Source organism: Aplysia californica, unplaced genomic scaffold (genome assembly GCF_000002075.1).
Source record: "Aplysia californica isolate F4 #8 unplaced genomic scaffold, AplCal3.0 scaffold00795, whole genome shotgun sequence".
NCBI lineage: Eukaryota > Metazoa > Mollusca > Gastropoda > Aplysiida > Aplysiidae > Aplysia > Aplysia californica.
In genome coordinates, this window is record NW_004798065.1 from 226950 (window position 1) to 234624 (window position 7675).

At 36.7% G+C, this 7675-nt stretch overlaps 1 long non-coding RNA gene across 2 annotated transcripts; it reads left to right on the forward strand.

The window, feature by feature from the left end:
* The first annotated feature begins 204 nt into the window (after window positions 1-204).
* LOC118478657 lies at window positions 205-6471 on the forward strand. Of its 2 annotated transcripts, none has more exons than XR_004859209.1 (5): window positions 205-1336; window positions 1996-2120; window positions 2848-2934; window positions 4875-4980; window positions 5577-6471. It is a non-coding gene; the product is annotated as an uncharacterized LOC118478657 (long non-coding RNA). The 2 variants fall into 2 exon arrangements; XR_004859210.1 differs by having other exon boundaries at window positions 206-1336; window positions 2019-2120.
* Window positions 6472-7675: the final 1204 nt, after the last annotated feature.

The following is a 7675-nucleotide window of genomic DNA, read 5'->3' on the forward strand; positions in this document are numbered from 1 at the left end:
TCTCTCTCTCTCTCTCTCTCTCTCTCTCTCTCTCTCTCTCTCTCTCTCTCTAACTCTCTCTCTCTCTCATACACACTCCACACACACACATACACCCTCTCTTTCGTTCTCTCATGATATCTCTCTTTATCTCTCAAATCTCTTTCCTTCTGCCTCCCCCGTCCCCGTGTCTCTCTCCACCACCCCTCTCTCTTTATTTATCTGTCTCTGTCTGTCTGTCTGTCTGTCTGTCTGTCTGTCTGTCTGTCTGTCTGTCTGTCTCTCTCTTTCTCTCTGCCTTCCCATGTTCATGTATCTCTCTGTCATTTCAACTTTGCCATTTTCGACCAGGCCTAGATCTATATAGTATATGTGCATTTTACTGCTTGAAAAGCGCAGTTAAAAGTCACCCCGGCCTCTTTTGAAATTACCCAGTCCTTGCCTGCATGGGACAGCCTGCAAAAAAGCCCCCGAGATATCTTGCTTTGATCGTCAAACAAATGCTCAGACACGTTTTAATGTTATTAAATCTGATTATATAGCTATATTTTGTTTCATTACGTTCAAGTATTTAGTTACTTGATGTTTATCTTATTAGGTAGTTCGGTTGTACCAGCCACGCACCCGCTTCTGACCGTGCGCGATCGCCGTTGCCCGGGGATCGATACGTATGCATTTTATTATTACGCTAGCCTATTACAGTTTAGCCTCTCAATAACGACCTTCGATATAACGACATCCTCTGTAGACATGGAGCCCAGGTCCAGATATTTCCTATACTATATATATCGTTAGTAATTTTGGGTTGCCTCTCTATGACGACAACTCTTTATAACGACATTTTCTTCTAGTCCCGACATAGCCCGATGTGCCATTATAGAGAGGCTGCACTGTATAGCGATAGCGATGTGCCATTATAGAGAGGCTGCACTGTATAGCGATAGCGGCTTTAGTTCACGTCCAGGTGGGCCTTCTTGTTTGAAAGGCCATTGAAAGGAGAGAGAGCGCTCTAGGCCTACATCTTCACAACAATGGTGTTTATGTTTCGTGACGATCGATTGAGTGTTTCCAGTAGGGCCGAAGTAGCCTAGTCGCACATCGGCGGTCGTCCGCCCCCGGGCTTCCCCGGTTCGCCTCACAGCCACGTGGTGTTCGTTTGGCCAATTGGACAGGAGTACCCTATTTTGAAGGGTCATTTTTGCGTCATATCCGGTCAATCCAATCCATTTTTAAAAGGCGCGGAGTTCCAGAGTTCCAGATCGGAGTCGTAGAGATAGATCAAGATTTATGAATGTTTGAATTGTTTGCGTGACCGTCAGACGTCGGGTTTGTGAGCAGTATCGAGTTGAAGTTCAAGGTACGTTCCTACTTTACATTTTTGCTTTTTCCTTTGATTTGTCGTTTATTTTTTTGAAAATACGTGCCTTTTATGTGTGCACACTGCACAGAAGTGTGTGAAGTTTCATTGTCATTTTATCAATTTTCGAGAGTGTCGTTTATTTTTTTGAAAATACGTGCCTTTTATGTGTGCACACTGCACAGAAGTGTGTGAAGTTTGATCTAGATCTAGAATCTAGCTAGTCTAGAATCTAGATCTATGGCTAGATTTATGGTCTGATGGCTATCAGTAGAAATCTGGATTTTGATTAGATAATAGATCTAGAGGGATTATATAGTCTAGTCCCAATTTTTTGGTGCCCTGATCTCCCTTTTGGTTTTTTTTTTCATCTCGTCGGAAATTCCCGTGCTTCAACTTCTTCTCTCTCCAACAGATTATTTATGTTGCCTAACATTGTTCTCATTGCAGGTCTATCAGTATCACAGTGTCTAGGACCTCTCTCTGCTGTGTTTTTTTTTTATCACTATCAATATTCGATATATATATATTCTATTATTTATCTATATCTAGATCTATATCTTCATCTTTTACTTTGACTTTGACATCAGTCAAAGTGAAGTTAATAAAATTTAGATTATTTTTTAAAGCAAAACTATTTTTTATTCATTCTCTTTCAGATTCTCTTCTATTCATGTGGCAGATGCACAGTGTACAGAGACAACCTGATCCTCATTGATGTCCAATTCCCCCCCCCCCCCCCCCCCCCCCCATTTTTATGAGCAGTGAAGCAGTCGACTCTATGGTAAGTAGCCTAAGCTAGACTAGAATAGGATCTGGAAGTCTAGAAATCTTCTAGATATTAAGATACCGTAGGCTTAAGATCACGTGAAGCTATTTGGACTCAAACTCCAATGCTCGTGTGCAATCACTAGATCTAGGTGTACTGGATGTGAAGCAGACAAGCAATTCGACCTTGTCCTTCCTCGATTTCTACGATGGCGGGCCTAGGAAAGTAAGATGGAGAGGGAAAAAGTAAAAGAAAGAGAGAGAGAAAGGGGAGGAGGGGGCTGTCTTATTTAGGACTGATTATGAATTTTATGTTTTGATCCCTTTGTAGTCGTGAAACGCAATGTTATAGCCTACCAGTAGTTTAAAGTCTGAATAGCAACGGGAGACTATTCGGACTCGAGTATAGATCTAGTAGACTTTGCTTACACTTACAGTACAACCGGTGATTGCGCACGCGCACTGGAATTTGAATCCGAATAGCCTCCAACGGCTCACTTCATTTTTTTAATCATCGCTTTCCTGTTTGACTTTGTGCGTCAATTAGTGAAAACAGCTTGATGTTCAGTTCTTTGACCTTGTTGACCAGCAAGAAGTAGGCCTAGAAGTCAGTAAGAAGTGTGTTATATATTGAGTATTATTTAGTTTTGCATAATGTCTAGGTCCTTTCTGCTATCCGTATTATTATTTATTATTCTACACATCATTCATTTTGACTAGATCTAGATCTAATTCCCTTCCAGATTCCTTATTCCTGTGGATACACAGACTGAGACAGCCTGACTGAGGTCCAATTTATTCTTATAATCAGTGAAGCAGTCGACTCTACGGTAAGAACATACACACGTACATATATTATACACAGTCGAACCTGAATATTTTGCCAGCCCCACTTACCGCCGGGTTTTGCCAATTTATGACAAGACTATCCTTATTATAAACATAGTATTTGTGGGTGGTTGGCAGGTGCTCTGGTGTGGTTTGCTTCTGAACTTCTTTCCTATCAAACATCTATCATCCTTGATCTCTCCTCCTCCTTTATGATGACCTTATTGTGTTGCAAGTGCCGTAAAACTCTTATTAAAACTAAAAACATAGTATTTAAGCCTTTACACCCCCATCTGCCATCCGCCAACTGTCTCAGTTATTATATGATCCATATTAAACTACTGTAAATTTACCCTGTTGTACCGCCAACAAACTGGCCGCAAAATATTTTCAAAATTTAAAAGGTTTAGTGCAAGTTACGTACAGCACCCTCTATCACCTGAGAGTGAGATGTAATTCTAGACTCAAACTAATTTCTTTAAAAAAAAATCAAACTGCCTAATCTTAAGGCTTACCACGGATGCTGCCCTGAAGCCGAAAGGTCTGTTCAGTTCCGCAAGGCTTTAATTTAATTTTGTGAAGTTATGATGTTGATCTGATTATAGTAGCTGAAGGAGAAATAGATGTTGTTTTTGCGCTCTGTTGAAAATAGGGGACTTCCCCCAACTGATTTTCAATCGAGAAAACAAAATGGCCACCCTTACTTTCGATATTTATCTTTGTCGAGATAACAACAAATAACAAAACAACGACAAATATCAACCCAAACTTCCTAATTTAGTTGCAGGTGAATCTGTGTCACCCATACTTTGTAACTTTGTTCCGCAATTTGTATCAATTTTGTTTTTAACTTAATATTTATATTTTTCGTCACCCATACTTTGTAACTTTGTTCCACAATTTGTATCAATTTTATTTTTAACTTAATATTTATATTTTTGCCACTTGGAAGATGGGACTAGTTCACAGCTCTTCCCGAGATCATACACATTTTGTATATGTATGCCACTTGGCCAACATCACAGCTTTCCAATGGCAAAACTTTTTATAAGAAATTAATTTTATAGTGAACACATTTTTTGCAGAACAAGTGCAGCAGAATAAGCATATAATGTCACGATTAGAAAAAGATGACAGACTAGCTTTTAAAAGCAATATTGCCCCAGCTATAAACCTTTTAGAATCTGTAAAAACCACCCACTTGATATTTCAATTAGTATATGTGAGGCAGCGTTGTGGAATCAGGCTCTCGTCAAAATAATCAAAGTGAAGAAACTTGCATTTTTTCGCAGGTTTGTGAATTTTTAAAAATTTTTGTTTTTTGGCTCAACACCTTTCATGCCCTTTAAAGAACTCATTTCTGAGTGGATTTTTCTGAAAAGCGTTGATTAAAAGCACAAAGAATGTAAATTTTCAGTTACCACGGACTCTTAAGCTAAGGAAATAACTAATCTTTGGCGGCCATTTCCTCTCTAATTTTACTTCTGAAAACAGGTGACCCCCACCTCCTTCTTTCGCTAATGATCTCAACTTCTATTCAAGATAAATGGATATTTTTTTCATCCAAATAAAGACAAGTGAACAAGCTTTAAGATGATACCAATAACTCTACATGCCCAAAAATTGATGAGAGCCTGATTCCACCACGCTGCCTCACATATATTATTTTAGGAATTTTCTAGAATACAAGTAACAGGTGTGTGTACAAAAATATTGATCTGTTAAGAAAAACTATTGATACAAGTCATTGTGCAAAAGTTGGAGAGTCTATGTTTGGTATTAAGGTAAATTTGACAATAAGTTGCACTACGAATGTTTGGCCGTACTATAATAGTACGAGCATTTAATGTTCACATATATTATATAGGCCTACTTACATACCCAGTAATGTATTTCTTCCCAACAGTTTTGACTGAATTTCTTTTCCTGATTTACATTACAGGGTGGATTTTGACAAGATAGACGGGACAAGCATTGGTGGGGATGCTGCCTCTTCGGACACTGCAACACACAAAATGACTACTGGAGTGCAATTTGGAAACCAATTGGTAAGTTCTCTCGTAGTACTTGTAGGTAATGGGATAGAGTTTAGATATTATTTTCCAACCCACTGTGTCATTCAATTTTTGCTGTAAATTAGCTTTTTTTTTTTAGCATTTCAAAATATTTGATTTCACCCTATCATGCAAATAATTGTAGATCTCAAAGCGTATTTACAGAGAAGAGGAAGCTGGGATTGACTTTCAAATCTTTATCAGTGGTTTCTAAGACTGAAAAAAAATGTTGGTGTTTTTACTCACAGCATGTTAGGGAATGAGATACAATCTGTGCTAGATTTCCAGTGTACAGTTTTAGAATATATTGGTATAAAAGTAATTCTTCACATTAATCACGTCATTGTCATTATTTCACAACTTATTTTTACTCAGAACTTTTAGCCCTAAGATGCTTGATAAAGGTTACAGTTGCAGAAAAATTAGTTTTAAATATTTCTATCTAGAAATTGTAATACCCCTCATTGTTTCAGAATTAAAATTTAAATGTTCCATATCATGTGATTTTGATCCACAGAAGCAAAAACTTACAATGGCCAGTGTGCTTCAGAATTTATTTAAACTTTTTTGTTTATGAATTTAATCCACAGATGCAGAAATGTACAGTGGTCTGTGTGCCACAATGATTCATCTTGGAAAAGGGAGGAAGCCAGACCCTCTGGATGTTCCTGCTACCAACAAGATTTTCGTAATGCGTCACTTAGTTGGAGAACAAGGGAAAATGAAAAGGAGTGGTTTCAGAAACTTTTTTCAAAACTCATCTTTGACACCATTTGTGTGGTCAGGAAGGTGTGAATATGGTGCAGAAAACACTGACTCTGGAAAGTGACATTCTGTGTGGATTTTTGCTGAGGCCACTGAAAGTGAACTGTGTCTTTTTTCCTGGATGCTTGTGACATTGACTGAACAATGAATATTTTTAACCCCTTGTACTTGTTTAATTAAGTTGGAAATGAAAGCTTGACGTACGAAAATGTTATAGATCTCATTCATTATTTGTCCAAAGAGAGGCAGATAGATAATGAGGTTAGTTTTTTGTACCTGTGTGGGTCAAATTAATTTGCAATGTCTGCATCATAGTTGCAAAACTCAGATCTTTTGTTTATTGAATACAACCATAATTTGCTAAAGGACACAAAAAAGAAAAATAGTACAACTCCAACTGTTCAGGAGCTTTTATCAAAGAAAATTTTTATGAACACAAACACAATTGACGAACAGGCCGCTACTTCGAAAACATAACTACACAACCCCCCTGATATTGTTAACGCAAATATTAAGACATGTCCAAAGCTGGTAATTGAATGCACTGAATGCTGCCCGATAAAATAAAATCTTTAGAGTCTCCTCAGTAGGATGGAGCAGGTAAATGCTTTTCTCCAGAATGAAAAAGGAAAAATTGAGCTGCGGATGGTGAAATGAAAGAACAAGAAGAATGAATGAAAATCAGATAGGAGTTATATCAAGCTGTCACAGAAAATGAAAGAAAAAAGCAAATGCAAAGCCAAATGAGAGGACTTCACACACAAAAATGGAAAACAGTCACTTATGCTTGCATTTTGAAAATAAAAAAATAGATTTTTTAAATTTAACAGATTTTTAAAATTTAAATAGGATTTTTTGGATTTAAAAAAATGTTGACACAGTTTGGGATTTTTAGTGGCTAAAAGTATGTTCTTTTAGTGCAATATGCATTGTATTTATTTATTTTAACTGATGATTAATTTAAGCAACTGCAAAAGAAAGCCTTAATCTGCTATACACTATATCAGTGAATTATTCATGGCTACAGACAAAAAATGAAGAAAATGTCAGTGTAGTCTAAAAAAAGGAGGGGGGGGGGGGGGGCGTGTAATTGTGCATAAATAAACTTGCATTTTATTACAGTGTGTGTTTGTGCGCACTGGTGTTTGAGTTTGTCTAAAAAGAAAAAGAAATGCTAATTTCAATTATCAAAAAAAAGTAAATTGAATACTGTGTTGTGTTTCTTTTCAATACCTTCAACCCCAAACAACTCAATGGGTAATTTCAACATGAATCTAAATTGTTGGTTATTGTAATACTGTTAATATTGTATGAAAGTGAAAGTGATTTACTTTAAAAATTTCTTCAGTTGCTATTTTGTTCCCTGCAATATATATCTGAATTATTATTTTTGTTACATTGTTTGTGATTTATTTGTTAATGTTTTTATTCTCCTCAGTCACACTTGATTTGATCTGACATTCAATAAATTATTAAGTTTACAGTTAATAAATCTAGACTTCACTAAAAAATTTTAAAACAGTCCAATGCTTGCAAGCAATGTATCTGTTGGTTTTAAATGTAAACATTGAGCAAACATAAAAAACATGTTCAATGATTTACCATGCAGTTCTATAAACACAATTTTGTCACTTCTGTCCATCTTCCTCCTTTTCTGGGGTTTTCATTTGTGAGATGGAGTTTCACAAGAGAGGGCTAGAGGGGTTTACATTACACAACATAATTGTATATATATAGAGAGTTTCATCTTAATCTTGCATTTTCATAATTTGTAATCATTCCTTCTTCATGCCTGTGTCCGAAATTGTTTGATCAACCATAACGAATGTGAATTTGTGCCCTAAAGTGAATTTATTCAAAACTGACATAGAGTCAAATAATCTCAGGGAGGGCTGTCCAGTAGTTGACCATTTTTTGTCTCAAG